The sequence below is a fragment of the Callithrix jacchus genome, chromosome 14 (assembly GCF_049354715.1).
Source record: "Callithrix jacchus isolate 240 chromosome 14, calJac240_pri, whole genome shotgun sequence".
Classification (NCBI taxonomy): Eukaryota; Metazoa; Chordata; class Mammalia; order Primates; family Cebidae; genus Callithrix; species Callithrix jacchus.
Window position 1 is genome coordinate 40,095,445 of NC_133515.1, and position 23,405 is coordinate 40,118,849.

Sequence of the window (23,405 nt, forward strand, 5' to 3'; positions counted from 1 at the left end):
AATTTGCATATTTTGATTACCAGTAATTAATTTTTTAATGTGTTAACTTTTCTACTGCAAATGTTGTTCTTATAACTTTGTTTCAAAGTTCTTAATATGTTAAGAACATTACTTTTTGCCATACGTGTTGGAGATATTGTTCAATGTTCTAAATTGTCCATGGACATTTGAAAATAGTACCCATTCTTTTTATCTAGGATGCAAACTTTTTACATTACCACTTACACTGTTTTGATAAACAATGACTGGTTAAAAATGCCTCAAGAAAATTTGCTTTTTAAATCTCTTCGTACAAGTCTAATGGGTTTCACTCTGTGTATCCTGATGCTATAGTGTTTGGAACATCAAGCATGGATTTCATCCTGGAAGGAAATTGATGGCTTATTCTAAGTGGGTAATTTGAAGAGATTCTATATGCAAAAGTGTGATTCAGGTGCAGAGAAACCACAAGTGGTAATGTGGTAATCATACCTGGAGCTAGAAGTGGCAGGGGACCATCAATCACTTTCCTTATGCTGGAAAGAGAAAGGAGTGAGAGCAGTTGTGGAAACCTGGAAATGGGAGGGCCAAAAGGAAGTGCTTCTCTATGGGAACTAACCTCAGGTAAAGAACAGCCAACCCGCGGCCACACTGCGGGACAGCTGGGGAACTAAGTGCCCCAACGCTGCCTTCAATCTCCCCTCAGTTTCCTGCTGATGCTTCCTATTGGCAAAACCCAAGTGGAAGCAAAGGGTGAGAGAGCTGACAGTGTGGCCCCTCCAAGTCAGTCTCCTGAGGAGATGGAGTGAGCAACAAGGAGATGGAGGAGGGGTGGATCTGGAGGAGAACATGGAAGGCGTTCAGTGCAGACTCCATCCTGTTAAGAAGTCCCTGTACATTTTAACTCTTACCAGTAGAAACTGACTTTTTGTGATACTCTGGTTCTGCTTTTTCTGATTTCTTACATGTTTTTCTAATATAACTTAACATATGCATTATTTAATAGTTTGATTAATTTGGTTTTAATTATTATGTATAGTTTGCAATTACATTTGAGGATTTCAGCTGCAAGCTAACAGGAAGGGAAAGATGCAGACACTGGGCAGAGGCTACAAGTTATCTGCTAATAACCATTTCCCTCTCCTCTATAGGAATGGAACCCTCAATCATCATCTGGGCACAGAGCTGTTCAAACTAATGACTACAGACTACATTTCCCAGCCTTTCTTATAGCTAGGGTAGCCGTGAGACTAAGATCTGGAAGAGGATGTGAAGGGAAGTGATGTAGGAAATACTCATTGTTTCCCCGAAGGATGGTGCATGAGCCTTCTTTCCCCTTCCTCTACCCTGTGTGGAGCGTGGATGTAGTGGAGAGTCATCCTGGACCATAGGGATGGCAGAGCAATGGGGTCCCTGGGCCACCTGGATTGTTAATCTTCAGACACTAGAAGAGATAGAAAGAAACTTCTTATTTCTAAGTCCCCGTTATTTTGGGTGTTACACCAAGCCAAGCCTAATTCCTAGCTAAAACAGATATCAAGGGGCAAAATTTCAGCCATTCATTTAAATGGGAAAAGGGAATGGAGAGTAACATTTTCTGAGCACTCTACTTATTTTCACCTATATTACTGTATCTAATCTTCTCAACAATCCTGCAAAATGGGTACTATTATTCCCATTGTTACTCTTGAGACTGAGGCTCAGTTAGCTTAAGAAACTTGCTCATAGTCACATAGCTGTAACCTGACTACACTGGGGTTTGACAAGGATGTATCTGTCTGACTCCAAAGCCAAGTTTTCCTTTATGTCCTCCTGATTGCCTGAAGATGAATGAGACTTTTAGCTGGGCCAAGAAAAGCTTATGTTCATGCCTTAATCATATCATATTCTCTAGAACAAGTGTACTTTTGAGAAGCAAATAGATAAGCCATGATACCTTCTCATTATAGCAGCTACTGTTTACAACTCAGATTTATTCTTCAGCTTGGGAATGACCAAGAGCCCTCAACTCAGGGAATTTATGAGTAATGGGAAATGCAAGAACCCAAGCCTCCTATGTCAAAGAGAGAGATTTAGAAAGACTAAGATAGATCATGCACAAAGTTAAACATTTACAACTCATATACCATTGCCAGCACCATCCTAATACTGCTCTTGATTCAAAAAATGTGACATTCCCTACTGTGATTCTATTTATTTAATTTGTATATTGATGACCAGGCAACAGGAGAAAGTATCTGTAGAAGCATTGGGTGGTTTTTATGTTTCTCAACGGTAGTAAGAAAATGAATTGGGTTAGGGAATGTGTCCACTTCCTAGATATCATTGGGTCATCATTATTATTTAATAAGAGCTCCACATTTGTACTTTCCTGGGCTCTCTTTCAGATGGCTGCTTTGGACCAGCACTTGGTGGAATACACTACGAAGTTAGCCCATCTCTAAAAATAGTCAAGTTGTCACTGCTATTATCTAGCATGAGCCCTCATTACTCATTCCAAAGTGCATATTCCGTGTGCTGCTAAAGCTTCCAGTCACTCAGGTAACAGTTTGGCTGGGTTCTATGTGAAAAGGAAGAGAATGACCCTTTCTCCATCTATTTGCCATTTGGCCCCAAAACAACTCTGAATGGTAGTATTCTCTTCGTTTTTCTTTAAACTAGCATGTTGACTTCTCTTTTCTAAGGTATAAGTGTGAAGTATAGGTTGAGTGTTTTTTATATGAATATTCAGTTGTCACAACATTATTAATTGAAAAGACTTATTTTTATTGAGCTACTTTTGCACCTTTGTCAAAAATCAATTGACCAAGCTTACAACATATACAAAAATTAATTCAAAATAGGCCAAAGACCTAAATATAAATGCTAAAATTATGGAAATTATAGTAGTCAACCTAGGTGTAAATCTTCATGACCTTGGTTTCTAGATATGACAACAAAAATATGAGCAATAGAAGAAAAATTGATAAGTTGTACTTTAACAAAATTAAACCCTTTTGTGCATCAAAGAACATAATCAGGGAGGTCAAAAGACAGCACACTGAATGGATGAAACTATAGCCTAGGCAACATATTGAGACCCCATCTCTATGAAAAATAGAAAAAATTAACAAGGTGTGGTGACATGTGCCTATGGACTCGGGTACTTAGGAGGCTGAAACAGGAGGATCTCTGAGACCAGAAAGTCAAGTCTTCCATAATGATGACACTGCACTCCTGTCTTGATGACAGAGAAAGGCCTCTCAAAATAAAGGACTGGTGTGCAGAACACATTAAAAACTCTCACAACACAATAATAAAAAGATAAATAAATTTTAAAATGGAAAAATTATCTAAATACATATTTTTGTAAGAAAGTTTTTACAAATAGCCAGTAAACACATAAAAATATGCTTAGCATTACTAGTCATTAGGGAAAGACAAATTGAAACCATGATGTGATATCACTTCACACCCACTGGAATGTCTAGTCCTATAAGAAGAAGTGTTGGTGAAAATGGGGAAAAATAAGAATCTTCATTCAGTACTGGTGGAAATGTAAAGTGGTATAGCCACTTTAGAAATAGTTTGACAGTTCTTCAATAAGTTAAATACAGAGTTACCATGTGACCCAGCAATTCTACTTCTATATATATATCCAAAAGAATTGAAAGCAAGTATTCAAACAACAATAAAAATTGTACACAAAGGTTCAAGGCAACTTTACTCACAATAGTCAAAGATGGAAACAATCCACATGTCCATTGACTGAAAAATGGATCAACAAAATATGGTATACACATACAATGGTATATTATTCAGGCATAAAAAGAAATGAAATACTGATACATGTTACAACATGAACAAACCTTGAAAAGAGTATGCTAAGTGACAAAAGCCAGACACTTAAGCAATATATTGTATAATTGTGTTTATATGAAATATGAAAAATAGGCAAATCCATAGAGACAGAAATCAGATTAGTGGTTGCCAGAGGGTAAGGGGAGAGGCAAATATGGAATGGTTGCTTTAATGTGTACAGTGTTTTCTTTTGGATGATAAAAATATTCTGCTTCACAATGGTGTGTTCCTATAATCCCAGTTACTTGGGAGACTGGGGTGAGAATATAGCTTGAGCCCAGGAGTTTGAGACCAGCCTGGACAACATCATGAGAGCTCATCTCAAAAAGACAAAAACAAAAAAGGGTTATGTAGTTCTGGAACTAGATAGTGATGTGGCTGTACAACTTTGTGAAAGTACTAATACCAATGCCTTGTACACTTTAAGGTTTTAATTTCATTGAGTTTAAATAATGTTTTTTTTTCTTTTGTTGCTTATGCTTTTGTTGTTATAGCCAAGACTCTTGTCAAATGCAAGGTCATACAAATATACTGCTATGTTTTCTTCCAAGAGTTTTATAGCTTTACCTCTTAGGTCTCTGATCAATTTTTAGTTAAATTTTATATGTAGTATGAAGTTCATAAAAAAATTTAGAACTAGCTTGTGTATATCTACAAAAATATCTTGGTGGGACTTTGCCTGGAATTACATTGTCTATAAATTAATTTGGGGAAAATCAAATCTTTAATTTGTTGACTGTCCCAATCTGTGAATATAGTATACCTCTTTATTTTCTAAGGTCCTTTTTCTTTCTTTCATTAGAGTTTTATAGTTCTCAGATTCTATGTATGTTTTGTAAGATTTATACTGCAATATATTTTGGAACTATTGTAAATAGTATTTTTTTAAAAATTCTAGGTCTAACAGTTTCTATTTATTGCTAGTATATATGAAAAATGCATAATTTTGTGTGTTTGCCTTGTATCTTTCATTCTTGCTACCTTGCCTATTAGTTCCAGGAGTTTTTCTTCAGATTTCTTGGAATTTTCTATGTCATCTATAAATAGGGAGACTTTTATTTCTTTGTTTTCAATCTCTATGATTTTTATCTGTTTTTATTGACATATTAGACTTCTAATGCAATATAGAGTAGGAGTGGTAAGAGTGAACTTTTTGCCTAGTTCAAGGAAAGGCAACAAGGGGGAAAGCATTCCATCTTTTAGCATTAGGTGTGATTTTGGCTGTTAATTTTTTGTAGAAACCCTTTATCATATTGAGAAAGTTCACGTCTATGCCTACTTTGATGAGTTTTTATCATGAAAAGGTGTTGAATTCTATCAAATGCTTTTTCTGCATCAATTAATGTAATCATACGATTTTTCTTATTTAGACTGTTAATATGGTAGATTACATTGCTTAATTTTCAGATAGTATTGAATCAATCTGCATTCCCTGAGATAAAGCCCATTTGATCATGGTCTATGATTCTTGTTATATGTTGTTGGACTCAGTTTGCTAATATTTTGTTAAAGATTTTTGCTTCTATGTTCATGAGGAATACTGATCTATAGTTTTCTTTTTTGTTCTTTGGCTTTAGTATCATAGTACTGCTAACCTCATAAAATAAGCTGAAATGTATTATCTTCTCATTTATTTTGAAATTGATTGTTTAAAATCGATGTTACTTCTATAATACAATGAAGAAAAACAAAGTATCTCAGTAACATTAACACAATGAATGGAACAGTACCTTACATATCAATATTAACACTGAATATAGGGGGCTAAAATGCTCCACTTAAAAGACACAGATTGATAGAATGGATAAAGAATCATAAACCAAATATCTGGTGTCTTCAAGAGACTAACTAAATATAAATGCACCTTATTATGAAGCTCCCAGATTCATAAACCAATTATTACCAGACTTAAGAAATGAGATAAACAGCAACATAACAATAGTGGGGGACTTCAATACTCTACCAATCATCAAGACAGAAAGTCAACAAAGAAACAATGGGTTAAACAATACCCTACAACAAATGTACCTAACAGATATTTACAGGGCATTCGACCCAGTAACTGCAGAATATACATTCTTCCCATAAGCAGATGGAACATTCTCCAAGATAGACCATATATTAGGACACAAAAGAAGCCTCAATACGTTTTTAAAAACTGAAATCACATTTAGTATCTTCTCAGACCACAGTGGAATAAAACTAGAAATCAACTTCAAAAGGAACTCCCAAAACTATACAAATACATGGAAATTAAATAATCTGCTCTTGAATGATTTTTGGGTTAACAGTGAAATCAAGGTAGAAATTTAAAATTCTTTGAAAAAAATGATAATAGTGACACAAGTTATCAAAACCTGCAGGATACAGCAAAAGCCATGCTGAGAGGAAAGCTTATAGCACTAAACACGTACATCAAAAAGTTTGGAAAATCACAAATTGACAATCTAATGTCATACCTCAAAGAACTAGAGAAACGAGAACAAACTAAATGCAAAGCTAGCAGAATAAATAACAAAAATCAAAGCGGAACTAAATGAAATTGAAACAAAAAAGTGCAAAAGACCAATGAGGGCCTGTACTCCCAGCACTGTGGGAGGCCGAAGCGGGTGGATCACAAGGTCAAGAGATCGAGACCAGCCTGCTCAACATGGTGAAACCCCGTCTCTACTAAAAAATATACAAAAAATTAGGTGGGCATGGTGGCGTGTGCCTGTAATCCCAGCTACTCAGGAGGCTGAGGCAGGAGAATTGCCTAAACCCAGGAGGTGGAGGTTGCCGTGAGCCGAGATCGCGCCATTGCACTCCAGCCTGGGTAACAAGCAAGAAACTCCGTCTCGGGAAAAAAAAAAAAAAGACCAATGAAAGAAAAACCTTGTTTTTCAAAAAGATAAATAAAATTGATAGACTGTTAGATTGATTAAGAGAGAAGAATCAAATAAGCACAATCAGAAATAAAACTGGAGACATTACACCAGACATCACAGAATCACAAAAGACCATTTGGGACTACTATGATCACCCTTATGCAAATAAACTAGAAAACCTAGAATAAATGGATAAATTCCTAGAATACAGCCCTCCTAGGTTAAATCAGGAAGAAATAGAAATCCTAACAGACTGATAACAAGCAGAAAGATTGAATCAGTAGTAAAGAAAAAAAAGAAAAAGCCAACAAAAAGCCCAGAACCAGATGAATTAACAGGTGAATTTTACCAGATATTCAAAGAATAATTGGTACTGATCTTACTGAAACTATTCCAAAGATTGATAAAGAAGTAATCCTGCCTACATCATTCTATGAAGCCAGTATCACCCTAATTCCAAAACCAGGGAAGGACATACAAAAAGAAGAAGAAGAAGAGGACTAAGAAGAAGAAGAAAAAGAAGAAGAAGAAGAAGAAGAAGAAGAAGAAGAAGAAGAAGAAGAAGAAGAAGAAGAAGGAGGAGGAGGAGGAGGAGGAGGAGGAGGAGGAGGAGGAGGAGGAGGAGGAGAAGGGGAAGAAGAAGAAGAAGAAGAAGAAGAAGAAGAAGAAGAAGAAGAAGAAGAAGAAGAAGAAGAAGAAGAAGAAGGAGAAGAAAAAGGAAGAAGAAGAAAAGAAAAGTACAGGCTGATATCCCTGATGAACATAGATGCAAAAATCCTCAACAAAATACTGGATAACCAAATCCAATAGCACATCAAAAGTAGAATATACCATGATCAAGTGGCTTTCATCTCAGGGATGCCAGGATGGTTTAACATATATGAGTCAATAAATGTGATACATCACATAAACAGAATTAAAAACAAAAGCCATATGATAATCTCAATAGATGCAGAAAAAAGCATTCTATAAAATCTGGCCTCCCTTTATGATAGAAACCTTCAACAAACTAAGTATAGAAGGGACTCATATTAATAAAAGCCATATATGACAACCCCACAGCCATCATCATACTGAATGGGGAAAAGTTGAAAGCATCCCCCATGAGAATAGGAGCAAGACAAGGATGCCCACTTTCATCACTTCTATTCAACATAATACTGGAAGTCCTAGCCAGAGCAATCAGACAAGAGAAAGAAATAAAGAGTATCCACATTGGAAAAGAGGAAGTCAAACAATCACTGTTCACTGATGATATGACTGTCTACCTAGAAAACACTAATGACTCCTCCAAAAGATTCCTAGCTTTGATAAAAGAATTCAGTAAAGTCTCAAGTTACAAAATCAATATACACAAATCAGTAACACTGGTATATACCAACAACAACAAAGCGGAGAATCAAATCAAGAACTCAATCCTTTTTACAACAGCTGCAAAATACATACACACACATATTCTAGATAGATAGATATATGCACCTGGGAATATTTTTAACTAAGAAATTTTAAGATCTTTACAAGGAGAACTACAAAACACTGCTGAAAGAAATCATAGATGACATAAGCAAATGGCAACACATCCCATGCTCATGGATAAAAGAATCAGCATTGTGAAAATTATCATACTGCCCAAAACAATCTATAGATTCAATGCAATTCTTATCAAAATACCAATGTCATTTTTTCACAGAATTAGAAAAAATAATTCTAAAATTTATATGGAACCAAAAAAGAGCCCAAATAACCAAAACAATCCTAACCAATAAGAATAAATCTGGAAGCATTACATTACCAGACTTCAAGTTATAGTATAAGGCTACAGTTACCAAAACAGCATGGTACTGGTATAAAAGCAGGCACACAAATTAATGGAACAGAATAAAGAACCCAGAAATAAAGCCAAATACTTACAACCAATTGATCTTCAACAAAGCATACAAAATCATAAACTAGGGGAAAGGATAAATGGTGCTGGGAAAACTAGCTAGCCACATGCAGAAGAATTAAATTGGATCCCTATCTCTCGCCCTATACAAAATTCAACTCAAGATGGATCAAAAACTTAAATCTAAGACATAAAACCATAATTTAAATCTAAGACATAAATTCTAGAAGATAATCTTGGGGAAATTCTTCTGGACGTTGGTCTAGGCAAAGAATTCATGACTAAAACCCCAAAGCAAATGCAGCAACAACAACAAAAAATAAGTGGGACCTGATTAAACTAAAAAGCTTCTGCACAGCAAAAGAAACAATCAGCAAAGTAAACAGACAAGCCACAGAATGGAAGAAAATATTTGTAAACTATGCGTCTGACAAAAGACTAGTATCTAGAATCTTCAAGGAACTCAAATCAGCAAGAAAAAAATAACTCTATCAAAAAGTGGGCGAATTACATGAATAGACTTTTCTCAAGAGAAGATATACAAATGGCCAATAAACATATGAAAAAATGCTCAACATCCCTAATCACCAGGGAAATGCAAACTAAAACCACCTTACTCCTGCCCGAATGTTCATTATTAAACAGTCAAAAAACAATAGATGTTGGCATGAATGTGGTGAAAGGGGAATGCTTATACATTGCTGGTGGAAATGTAAATTAGCGCAGCCTCTATGGAAAACAGTATGGAGATTCCTTAAAGAACTAAAAGTAGATATACTAGTTGATACAGCAATCCCACTACTGTGTATCTGCCCAAAGGAAAAGAAGTCATTATGTGAGAAAGACACACATACACGTTTGTTTATTGCAGCACAATTAACAATTGCAAAGATATGGAACCAACCTACATGCCCACTGACCAATGACTGGATAAAGAAAATGTCGTATATATATACCATGGAATTCTACTCAGCCGTAAAAAAGAACAAAATTATGTATTTTGTAGCAACTTGAATGGAGCTGGAGGCCATTATCCTAAGTGAAGTAACTCAGGGATGGAAAACCAAATAGCATATGCTTTCACTTACAAGTGAGTATGCAGGTGAGCTAAGCTGTGAGCATGCAAAGGCATATACAGTAATATAATGGACTTTAAAGACTCCAAAGGGGGAGGGTGTGAGAGGAGCCTGGGATAAGAAACCATGTATTGGGTACAAGGTACACTGCTTGGGTGTTGGGTGCACTAAAATCTCAGAATTCATCACTATATAATTCATCCATGTAACCAAAAGTCATCTGTACCCCAAAGCTGTCAAAATTATAAATATATTATCATTACATAACTCAATATAAATTATATAGATTTATAATGATAAATTCAATATACATGACACATGTTATATATTCAATTATATATCACTATAATTTGTGTTATCTATACAGAATTATATATATAATGTAATATTATATATATTATTTCTTCTTTAAACTTTTAACATTCATTAGTAAAATGATTTGGAGCTGAAGACTTCCTTTTGAGATGCTTTTTAACTAAATTCGATTTATTTAACAGTTATGAAATCTTCAGATTATCTACTTAATCTTGGTTGAATTTTGGTAGTTTTTATTTTTCAAGGATTTTGTCATTTCATTAAAGTTGTGGAATTATGTATTTAGAGTTATCTCCTTATCATCCTTTTAATGACTCCAAGTTCTGTAGTATTATACCCTTTCAGCACTGACATTGGTAATTTGGATATCGCCTCTTTTTTTCTGTCAGTCTTGCTGACAACATTAATTTTATTTTTATTGATTTTTTTTTTGAGACGGATTCTCACTGTAGCCCAAGCTGGAGTGTGGTGGTGCTATCTTGGCTCACTGCAACCTCCGCCTCACAGGCTCAAGCAATTCTTATGCCTCGGCCTCCTGAATATCTGGGACTACAGGCACTTGACACCACACCCGGCTAATTTTTTAGTAAAGACAAGATTTCACCATGTTGCCCAGTACAGTCTCGAACTCCTGAGCTCAGGTGGAGGCTTTGCCTCCCAAAGTCCTGGGATTACAGGCATGAGACACCATGCCCAGGCTTTTATTGATCTTTTAAAGATCAGGTTTGGCTTGTTTGATTTTTTTAATTTTAAATTTCATTGATGATGACCTTTATTAGGTCTGTATTTCTGCTTGTACTAAGCTTATTTTATTCCTAATTTTCCGGTTTCTTAAATGTGTAAATTTAGATTATTGATTTGAAATCTTTCTTCTTTTGTAATATAGGAATATGAGGCAATGAATTCCCCTCTAAATATTGCTTTAGCTGTACTCTAAATCTTTAGATATTTTTATTTTTGTTTATTTCAAAATTTTTAAATATCCCTTGAGACTTTTTCTTTACCCAAATATTAGTTAGAAGTATATTAATTTCTATGTATTTGGAAATTTTCCATCTATCTTCTCATACTGACTTCTAGTTAATTCCATACTGCTAAACAACATACTTTGCATAATTTCAGCTCTTTAATTAAGCTTTATTATTTGACTCAAGATAGGTCTATCTTGGCAAATAATCCATGAGCACTTGAAAAGAATGTGAATGCTGCTATTGTTGAGTGAGTGTCCCATAAATGTTAATTAAATGCAGTCAGTTGATGATCTTGTTCAGTTTTTCTATATCCTTAATGGTTTTTCTATCTACAAGTTCTATCAATTTCTCAGAGAAAATTGTCAATGTCTCTAACTATAATTTTGAATATATCTATTTCTCCTTGTAGTTACATTAGTTTTTGCTTCATATATTTTGAAGCTATGGTGTTAAATGTATACACACCTAAGATTGGTATGTCTTTCTGATGAATTGAACATTTATCATTATATAATCCCCTGGTAACTTTCTTTGCTCTGAAGTCTCTTATATCTGATATTATTAAAGCCATCTCCACTGTCTTTTGATTGATGTTTGAATAGTGTATCATTCTCATCTTTCTATTTTTAACCTACTTATATTATTATCCTTGAAGTGAATATTTTGTAGACAGCATATACTTTATAATCCATTTTTACAATTTCTGTGATTTCACTGGCACATTGAGACCATTTACTTTTAGTATAATTACTAATATCTTGGGAGTTAACATTTACTTGTTTTGCTTGTTCTCTCATTTTTGTTCTATTTTTTCTTTCCTGCCTTCTGAGTTATTTGAACTTTTAAAATTACTCCACTTTAATGTACTTATTGTGTTTGGAACATATTTTTTGTGCTGTTCCTTTAGTGGTTGCTCTAGGGTTACGATAAACATGCTTAACATTTCAGTGTTCTTAAAATCAGTATACACCATTTCAAGTGGAATGTAGAAACATTCCCATTATATTAGGCCCCTTTACCCTTCCCCTTTTGTTTTAGTTATTTCACTTACATACATTAAAGATCCTATTAGTGGAAAAGCACAATGACTGAAATTTAAAATTCAGTAGATATCTTTACAAGTAAATTGAGCCAAGCTGAAAAGAGGATTAGTATATTGAAATATGTATAAGTAGAAACGTCTGGCCTGAATCATGAAGAGAGAAAAAAGAAGATAGAAAATGCAGAAAAGAGCATAAGAGACATATGGAACCTGGTGAAGAGATATACATGCATGTAATTAGAGACCCAGAAGAAGAGGAGAAAGAGATGGAGCAGAAGCAACATTTTAAGAACACAAATGAGTCAATAGTTACTATAAACTCTAAGAATGCAAGGAAGAAACTATAAACTATATAGTTTATAGTTTATAAATGCAAGAAATCACTATAAACTATAAATTGCAAGGAAGAAACACACTTACACACTTTGTAGTAAAACTGATAAGACTGAAAACAAAGGGAAAAAATCTAAAAGATCCGGGGTAGAAAGACAAATTACCTTCAGGGAAGCAAACAGCAGGATTAATCTAAGCAAATATTGACTCTATGTAACAGTTATAATAAGGTCTTGTGGAGTATAAAACATATGTGAAATTAAAACACATGGGAATAATAAGACAAAGCCAGGATGGGAGGCCTTTAGGGCCCTTATATTGCCTGAAATAGATCAATAATATTTACAATAATCTCTAGTGGTAATATATGTGGTAATCTTCTATATCCTTGCTGATTTTCTGTCTGCTAAAATAATAATAAAAGAATGTGTAACACATAGGCTGAAAAAGAGAAAATGGAATCTTAGAAGATACTTGTTTAATGCAAAAGAAAGCAATAAAGTTAAGTAAATAAAAGCAGAACAATTAGTTTGAATAAAAAACAAATGATAATATGGTAAATACATACCCCAATATATTAGATTAGATGTAAGTGAACTAGAACCTTTAATCAAAAGTCAGAGATTGTAAGCCTAGATTAAAACAATAGCAGCAGCAATAACAATATGGTTCTTACAAGAGACAGACCTTAAAACAAGAACAAAAGAATATTGAAAGTAAAAGGATGGAAAATGATATACCATGCAAGTTAACTAAAAGAAAATTGGCATAGCTATATTAATAACAGTAAGAAAATAGATTTCAAGGCAAAAAATTACTAGACAGTTCACAATAATTGTCAATACAATAGTAAGACATAACAATTCTAAATTTGTGAACATCTAATAATTCAAAAGATATAAGAGAGGAATAGGCTAAACCACAATAAGAAATAAAAAATTCCAACCATGAGTTGGAAATTTTAACACATCTGTCTCGGTAACTGATGGAACAAGAAGACAAAAATCAGTAAGATTTTAGAAAATTTTTAAAATGTGATTAACAACCTTGACCTAATTAATAGTGAAGTTCATGGTACCAAAGAATTTCAAAAGCCAAAATGTTTAAGAATCATATGGAATATTTTCCAAAAATGCTGGGCCATAAAGCAGGCATCAATGAATTTATGAAAATATAATAAAACAGATCATGTGCTTGATCATAATGTTAAAAACCAATAACAAAAAGATAAGTAGAAAAAAACCCTAAATGTTGGGAAATTAAGATACATGTATCTAAATAATTCATGGACCAAAAGATAAGTAATAACAAAAATTAGAAAAAAATTAACTGTATAATGAAGATACAATACATCACAATTTATGACATACAACTACAATTATATTTTAAGGGAAATGGACAGTTTTAATGCATATATTTAAAATGAAAAGCTGAACATTAAATAAGTATCCATCTTAAGAATTTAGGAAAAGAAGTGAAAATTAAATACATAAAGGGTAAAAGGAAAGAAGTATAAAGATGAGAGCAGAAATCAATGAAAGAGAAAGTAAACATATAATAGAGAAAATAAATAAGAGTTTAGTCTCTGAAAGTCCAGAGAAAATTAAGAAGTCTCTACAAAAGCTTATTTAGAAAAAAATTGAGGAATAGAAATTATTAATTCAGTAATTAGGCTGCCTGGCTAGCTCAGTCAGTAGAGCATGAGACTCTTAATTCAGTAATTAAAAGGGTACTTTATTACAGCTTCACTATAATCTCTTTAAGGGGAGTCTGGGCACAAATCCTAATGGCATTGGAAAGATAATAAAATCACATTATGAACAACTTTATGCCAAAAAAATTCACTTAAATGAACAATTTGCTAGATAATCTAACTGACCAAAGAGGACATAAGAAGAAACAGAACATCCAGATAGTACTACATATGTCTTAAACATTGAATCTATGATGTGAAGCCTTCCAACAAAGAAAGCTCTAATCCAGGAGTTTTCACCAAACATTTAAGGAAGAAATAACATCGTCACTCAAACTTTTCCAAAGCATAAAAAATGAGTAAGCACTTCCCAGCTAGCTTTATAAAGATAGATGCAAACAAATAAACAAATTATAAGTTTACTTAAAAGTTATATTCATCAAATTACTAAAACCCAAGAACAAAATCTAAATCACTAGTAAATAGAGAAATACAGATGCAAGTAATAACAAAATGTTACTTTATTCAACAACACCTACTTCTGGAGAAGACGTGGAGGCAAAGAACGCTAACATTGTTGGTGGCAATGTGAAATGTTATGGTTTTATGAAAAGCAATCTGCAAGTACCTATAAAATTTACATATATATGCCTATAACCTAATAATTTCACTTCTGGGAATCTAGCCATAACATTAAGAGCACTAGTATATAAGGATATATATTTAAAGACATTTATTGCAGCTTTGTTATTGTGGCAACAAAATTAAAACCTGGAAGTAAAATTAATGCCTATAAATAAGGAGATAGCTGAGAAAATATGCTTCAGCCATACCATGGAATATTACATAGTTGTTTTTTAAAAATGAGACTAGAAATTTACCTTTCAGTCTAGAAGGATTTACCTGAGGTTTTATTGAACAAGGTGTGGAAAAGAGTATATAATATTCGCTCTTTATATTTTTACAAAAACAACAGAAAACAGAAAGCTCATTATGCATAGAGAGAGAGAGAGACAGAGAGTGTGTGTGTGTGTGTGTGTGTGTGTGTGGTGTGTGTGTGTCTGCACACGTGTATGTGCGATGTAAATGATCACTTCAGTACGGAGAACAATATGGAAGGTAACATACTAGATTCCCTTTATACACTAGTTCACTATCATGAGTTCATGCGCTATTAAAAAAGTAAAGAAGGAGGGGAGAAGAAAAGGGGGAAGAAGATGCTACACAAAAAACAAAAGAAACCTTTATTTCTTTGTGTAAAATTATCTTTGTATGCACATAAACAAATTAAATAACGTTAAAAGACAAAGACCAAATAACGATTTTGTAGTCTTCTTATGGAAGATTAAATAATTTAACGTTTTTGCTTCTTCTATCTTTCTGATCATTTCAGACATTAAAAAAAAATTTAATCCAGAATTATCAACCCCATTACTTGCTTTCAAAACATATTAATAATTGAGCTGTTTTCTTTTTTCTTGTACTTTAATATTTACAACATTTTTACTTTTAAAAAAAGCGTTTAAAATGCTCAGTGAAGTAATTATAGCTCGCCTCATCTTTTCTTGCTTTATTTTTTTCATAACACACGTTGTCAACTGAGATCTTGCCATATGCTCATCTTCCTCCTGTCCTCCACACCGGAATGCGCGTGCGCCAGGCAGGGACTGGTTCTATTGTTTACCGCTGTGTCTACAGTGCCTGGAGGGGTGTCTGGCAGACAGTAGGTGCTCAGTCAATGCTTGAATGAATTCGTGAATGAATACATTTTCTATTTCCACTTCTCTATACTTGAGTTCATTTCACTTATGAATTTGTTTAACACATGTTTAAAGAAGTCTAAATACAGAGTTAGAAACAGAAATAAATGAAGGTAGAAGACATGGTCCATTCCTCCCAAACAGCGTATGTTCCAGTAGGAGAAAAGACCTTGAAAGTCAGTGATTGTTCAGAATTATATGATAAAAGTAAGCATCGTGTATTCACGGAGTACCGAGGAGGGGCACTTTAGTCACACTGTTTGGGGGTGCAGCTGTGTAGAAACTTTCAGAATGCAGTCCCTCTGTGAGGGAAGCTGGGGTGGCTCTAAGGACAACCAGCACGGCCACATGGCAGGAACCAGGATACCCGAAGGAATCCCCCTGGTTGGAAAGAGTTGGAAAGCAGGCAGGAAGGGTGGCGAATGGCTTCCAGGTCAGCATGACACTCAGGGTCAAGCAGCACAGGTGTGATCGTCTACTGAGGAATCCAGATCGAATTACAGTCAAAATATTGTTCTGTTGTCTCTACTAAAGTCAAGTTGGAGGTGAATGGGTCAAGGCAGCTTAGCACTAAATCCTGGGCACTGGTTTCCCACAGAGTTTGCTGGGTCAGCCTCTCATCTCAATCATCTCTGGGCTTCTGCAAATGGATTTCTGCCAGTGTGTCTCTAAGGAAGGTGGGACGCAAAGCTTTGAGGTGCTGCTGCAGGACTTAGTCCTGTGGGTTTGCAGAGGAAGAGGCAGCCTGAAAGTTTCCAGTGGGATTGTCTTCCCAGGCCTGAGTCAGTGAGGAGCTAACTCCTCTTCTGTATACAGCAGCCCTATCCATACATCTCGTGAATTCTGGCAATTAGGTATAATATAACAATTTTTTGCTTAGAGCACTCTTGGGATTAGTCATGATGGTATCAATAGTAATTATATATTGGGTTATTATCATGGCTCATTTAATCTTCACAAAAATTCTATGTGGCAGTCACTATTATTAGCCCCACTTCCCAGATGGAGAAACTGAGACTTGGAAGGATAAGTAACTTGCACAAAACCATGCAGCCAGAAGGTGACACAGGTGCATACCCTGGCACCCAGGGTTTACCAGTTTATGAAGCCGCACTTCCCTTTAACTCCCAAATCATAGAAGTCAGAGCTCCTGTCCCTTGCCCATTCTGTTTGGACATTTTGAGGAATATCAGTGTGTTCGCCCATTGCCTCCTGTGTGCTTCCCACCCCAGGCATCATCTGGCTCTGGGAACAATGCTTGTTCAACGTGTTGCCATTCGTAGGCTCAAGATCAGCTTCCCTCTAGATACTTCCACTCTCCCTATACCACCTCTTTCCCAAATGTGGGAATAGCACCCTCCTGCCATTCCTCTGCTGAAATGAGATTGAGATGTCGAATTTAACACAAACTGGCTGAAAGGTAGGCTATGAGAGGCGGGATTACCACCCAAGAGGTTTACATTGAGTATTATCGATGGCTTCCCTCAGAGTCCACGGGCCCAGTCTCCTTCATGGTGGCCCTCTGCTGCCCTCTTTTCCTGGATTCCAGCCTGCCTTGCTGGATAGAGGTTGACCTGCATGCCCTGCCCCAGGCTGCTACTTGTCACTAAGGCCACACCAAAGGAAGTGTCCTTGAGTGTGACAGCCAAGGCAAGATCCAGTCGAGTCATATCCCAAGTCCTACCGACAGAAGGCAGTTTCCTTCCCTTAATGCTAAGGTCCACCTTCAAAGTCTTTATTTTCCAGCCCTATGATTAACCCTCCCTAAGCATGATTGACAATGGAAAATCAGATTCCAGCCGAGTGCCGTGGCTCACACCTGTAATCCCAGCACTTTGAGAGGCTGAGGTGGGTGGATCAAGAGGTTAGGAGATCGAGACCATCCTGGCTGAGACGGTGAAACCCCATCTCCACTAAAAACACAAAAAATTAGCTGGGCTTGCTGTCAGGTGCCTGTAATCCCAGCTACTCAGGAGGCTGAGGCAGGAGAATCACTTAAACCAGGGAGGAGGAGGTTGCAGTGAGCCAAGATCGCACCACTGCACTCCACCGTGATGAGCTTCCTTCAAGAAAACCCCAACCACATCTGTGGGAATACAGTCTTGCCCTTCAGCCCTTAAAGGATATCTAAACAGAAAGTTTCAAGTCCAGACAATTCCGAAATTCTAGATTATTTAGTCTTGAAAAACATCTTCTGTGACCTGTTAATAGTCTGGGCCAAGCCAAAACCCTTTCTTTTTCATCTTTCCTCCAGGAACCCTGTTGGCCACGCCCACACAGGCTTTCTGTCATCTTCAAGGTCGTCTCCAGGATCTGGGACCAAATGCTTGAAGAGTAATATAGAAATACGTCCTGAGAACAAGCAGTACGATACCAAATAAGACAGCCTAATCCAGTCGTTGTGTAAGAGGCATTTCTTTAAAGGAAGTAAATCTGTCTACAGAATGCAATTCTGTCCACCCCTCTCCACCTCCACCACCCTCATTCATGATAACCTGTTAACATTGTTATGCAGAGAAACTCAGCTCTTTGGAAATCCATTGCCTTTGCTTTGCTTAGTCAGAAGGGTCATTGCCCAAGAGTGAATCCAAGAACCCACCTTCAGCAAAAAAGGAAATCACTGGAACCTTTGAAATCATGGCTCGGTTTCAGCTTCAACCCTCCTCATTAGGACTATATAAACCCCAGGACAATGTTTTCTTTTGAGGACCAAGTTCAGAATGCCTTGACTTTTTATTCTTTCAACAGCCTCTGCAAGGTGATTTCCAAAGCAGGTAGTTTAAGAGCAACAGTAGCTAACATCACACCAAGCACACTTCACACATTCTATCTTGTTTTCCAGCAAGGAGAATAAAACTCAGAGAGGTTGAGTGGTTTTCGTAACGTTCTATAGCTAATAACTGAGAGAACCAGTATTTGAACCCAGTCAGTCTGGTTCTGGTTCCAGCCCTCTTAACTGCTTTTCAGGTGGGAAATGAGAGTCCAGTCTGGGAATGGGAAGAATTGCAGACCCATCTCCCCTCTACAGCAGACTGTGGGTACTGTGGCATTCTCTTGGTGTGGATTGAGATCAGTATCCTTCCATGGCGTATATAGCCAATATTCAGTATTTAGATGCCAGAGACACTGAAACCTAATCAGCCTGAACCTGCAAAATCCTTCCCCTGCCTCCACACTAATCTGGAGGAGAATGTAGGTCGGTGACGCAGACTCCTCCACTTCCCCACAGTCAAGGAGAGCCAGGGCCAGAGTGTGGCCCCTTTGGGATTCCCTTCCTTGCTTTTTTTTTCTTTTCTATTTATTTTCTTCTTCTTCTCTTCTTCTTCTTCTTCTTCTTCTTCTTCTTCTTCTTCTTCTTCTTCTTCTTCTTCTTGTTCTTGTTCTTCTTCTTCTTCTTCTTCTTCTTTCTTCTCCTTCTCCTTCTTTTCTTCTTCTTCTTTTTGTGAGACAAGGTCTGTCTGTCACCCAGGCTGGAGTGCAATGGCATGATCACAGCTCACTGCAGCCTTAACCTCCTGAGCTCAGGTTATCCTCCCACTTAAGCCTCCCAAGTAGCTGGGACTACAGGTGTATGCCACCACACCTGGCTAATTTTTTAATTTTTTGCAGAGATGGGGTTTTGCCACATTGCTCAGGCTGGTCTCAAACTCCTGAGCTCAAGTGATCCTCCTGCCTCCATCTCCCAAAGTGCTGGGATTATAGGCTGGTTCTCTTCTTGACATTATAATTTCTGTTGGTCCCAGCTCACCTCCCCAGGCTGATATCTGCTACAGATGCTCACTCAACTCAGTGGGCCCTGACATCACTGCAGGCTTTTTCCTGGGGTTCCATATCAATAAAGTATTTGATTGGAGGCTACAGGACTAAGTAGAGAGAAGGGATTGGTCAGAGGGAAGAGAAGGAACTGTATTCCAAACTAGTGGAGGTTGCTAGCTTAACTCAGTTCTCTCTATTTTTCTTTCTCATTAGAGTCACTTCCTGTATGCATAGGGCTCCCCCAGGGTTGTCTTTCCCCCTTAGTTTGCAGATCATCCTGGCTATTTATGTTGGATGCAGAGGTGGAGTTTGATAACTCTTTGTGGTGTCTCCTAATCCAGGATCATAAGTCCTGTGTTTAGCAGACATTCCTTTGCATCCGTGGTATTTGGTTGAGTACGTGTATAGGCCCCTTTATTTAAATTATTTTACCCAAGAGGTGGTTTTAAATGAATTCAGGTTTTGGATGAATTCTTAGAGCATCAAATATCATTGCAAATGTGATTACTAAACCATTGTTGATAATGTTTTTGAGGTCATAGAGAACTAGAGACGGGACACAAAACAGAAGATTGACAAATGTTGAATGTTTTTCACAAAGGTGAGATGGATGGCATGTGAAAATTGCAAACTGATGAGTGTGACATCTCTTACCAATAAGATACAAGAATGGACTGACTACTAAGTAGACAGTTTCTGCACACTACATGGTTTCTTAAGGAATAGCTCATGCCAAATGACCTAGTCTGTTTCTACGTGCTTATTAGAGTCAAGGATCAGGAAGTACTATGGGCGTGGCTCCTCCTGAATACAGTGAGACATTTGAAGAAGTTTCTTTTGAAATCTTAGTAGATAAGATGGAAAAATGTGAGTTGGCTACGGTTAATTAGGTGGATTTGTAACTGGCTGAACAACTATACCTAAAGGACATTGACAAAATATTTTTTAATCAACAACTCACAGAAATATTTATGACATGCATATCATCATTTGCAAATGATGCCAAATTGCAAGGGATAGCTAATAATTTGAATGACCGACAAAGTTAGGATTCTAAAGTATTTTGCTAGACTGGAACTTGGATTAAAGCTGAAAACAACAAAGTGAATGGAGATAGTGTGGAGTTTTTCCTTCAGGTGTAAAAAAAGAAATTGTATAAGCACAGGAAGAATAGACGTGAGTTAGCAGTAATCCCTTGCATTAGTTGGGGATACCTTTGGCTGCAAGTAACAAAAATATCTGATTCGGGATGGATAAGGCAATTTATCATCTCCTGTAACAAAGAGACAGGAAAAGGAACTGTGGGTGTGAAAGCTTTACTTCTCTGAGATACTCCAAGCTAGCAGTTGTCAACCAGAGCAGTTTTACCCCCAGGGGACATTTGACTATACCTAGAGACATTTTTGGTTGTCACAACTGGTAAGGTGGGAGTATGCTACTGGCATTTAGTGGATCGAGGAGATGCCATGGATGCTGCTAAACATCCCACAATGTGCAGGATAACTCCCACAACAAAGAAATACCTGGCCCAAAATGTCAGTAGTTTAAGACTGAGAAGCACTAATTTACAGTAATCCAGATCTACTGCCTGGAGGCTTCCCTGAAGTCACATGGGGGAAGGGTGGATAGCTGAGCAAAATTGGGAATTGTTAGGAAGGAAGAAAGGAGGGATGGACATTGGAGGATCCATAAAGATACTACATTCATGTTAAAAATATTTTTTAAAGTCTACCATAAAGATACTACATTCATATTAAAAATATTTTTTTATCGATTATGAGCCAAGGTCACTGCCAGCCCAGAGAAGATCTTTGTATGATTTAGAAAAGACACCCACCTTCCTCAGCAACTTTACTGCCATCTACTGGAAAATTACTGAAGGAAATACATAAATCTACAATAGATTGTAAATAGAGCCCCCTAGAGTTGTGCCACACATAACCTCACAATAATTTAAAGCATCCCTTCTGTGAGTCTAACATGATCCAGCTATATAAAATGGCTGTCAAAGAAGTAGTTTAGGACTTTACCAACAGGAACTATATGTCCCAAGTAAGGAAGGTCAAAATCTCACCATATCCTCCATTGGTCACACCACAGCTGGAATTCTTGATAAATTCTTTGTTTCATAGTTGAAGAATTTTTTTTAAGTGACCAAAGAAAGTTGGACTGGAGGAAGAAGAGTCAAGGAGTCATAATATATGAGAAGCATGTGTGGAGGAGGGAAGAAACTAGAGCCGGTGAAGAAACACTAAAAGTGAACTGGAGCATTATCTCCAAGTATATGAAGGGTCTTAAGGGGAATAGAGACCAGACTAAATCTGTGTTTCTCCAAAGGGCAAAACTGGGTCCAATGTGTGAAATCACAGACCCATGAGATATGTCTGGAAGTGACATTGGTGGTCAACTAATCAAACCCGTTTTTCAAACATCCCTCCTACAGTACTTCCACAGCAGCTACCCTGCCACCACACCTTCAGCAAAGCGGCAATCCTGTGATCTTTTGGTGATGCTGGAGTGTTTCACACTGTGTAGAGATTTGCTCTACACAATAAAGGAAGTTTCACAACCAAGGTTTCCATCCAATGGCTTCAAGTAGAAGATGGACCACCATTGGTCAGCGATCAGATCCCTCGTCCATCAAATGAAAGAGTTAAACCTAGAAGATCTCTAAGTTATTTCCTGCTATCCAAGTGGATTATAGTCTCTGGGCTACAAAAGTAAGAGTTTGATGTTGCTGCCAAGCTTTTCTTCTCATTTCCTCACCCTCCTTGTACACGTTTGCACGATTTGGCACTTGATTTTACCATAATTAATTTAATCAGCTCCCAACTAGCGAACCTTTAGTGTGTTTCCAATTTTTCATTATTACAAACCATACTGCAATAAACATTCTTATATATTACTTTGGGGCACTTGTGTAAATATTTTTATGGGTTAAGTTCCCAGGAATGGAATTGTTGAGTAAAAGGGATAGACATTTCAAACTTAATCTCCCTTAATGATTTGCATTAATTTACTCACACCAGTACTGGACAATTGCACTCATTCATTTATGTCAAACCGAAAAATTTGTATTTAAATTTTTACTTGTTTGATTATTAGTGAAGTTAATATTGTGAATTATTAGTTAGGCATTGATTTCTATGAATTGCTCCTCTTCATAATCTTTGTCCATTTTTCTATGAGTTATCAGTATTTTGTAAAAGTTCTTTATATGTTGTGGATATTAATGACTCATTCAGATGTATATATATTCAAATGTTATTTCTAGTTTTGAATATGCCTTCTTAGATCTATTTAGATCTTTCACTTTAGAAAAGTTTTAATAAAATCTGACAATGTTTTATGTTACAAATTTTAGGTTTTAAGTTATGCTTGAAAAGCTATTTCAAATGGAAAGATTATGCAGATATTCTGTAATACTTTATGATATGATGTTTTATATTTCTTAGTCTGAATTTTTAAATGCACTGTCAATTTATTATGTACCTTATTTTTTTAAATGAATATCCAAATATTCTTACCATATTTATTTTTTAAAAACCCTCTTTTAAGGCCGAGCGTGGTGGCTCAAGCCTGTAATCCCAGCACTTTGGGAGGCCAAGGCGGGTGGATCACGAGGTCAAGAGATCGAGACCATCGTGGTCAACATGGTGAAACCCCGTCTCTACTAAAAAGATACAAAAAATTAGCTTGGCATGGTGGCGCGTGCCTGTAATCCCAGCTACTTGGGAGGCTGAGGCAGGAGAATTGCCTGAACCCAGGAGGCGGAGGTTGCAGTGAGCCGAGATCGCGCCATTGCACTCCAGTCTGGGTAGCAAGAGTGAAACTCCGTCTCAAAAAAAAAAAAAAAAACCCTCTTTTATTATAATTGCCACTTATTTA

At 36.5% G+C, this 23,405-nt stretch overlaps 1 long non-coding RNA gene across 1 annotated transcript in view; it reads left to right on the forward strand.

Moving 5' to 3' along the window:
• The window catches only part of LOC103787887 (uncharacterized), a 275,878-nt gene extending 255,760 nt beyond the window's left edge, over positions 1–20,118 (forward strand). Inside the window, exon 5 of the long non-coding RNA XR_013526465.1 lies at positions 18,016–20,118. This is a non-coding gene — a long non-coding RNA (uncharacterized LOC103787887). The remainder of the gene's footprint in view (positions 1–18,015) is intronic.
• Positions 20,119–23,405: the final 3,287 nt, after the last annotated feature.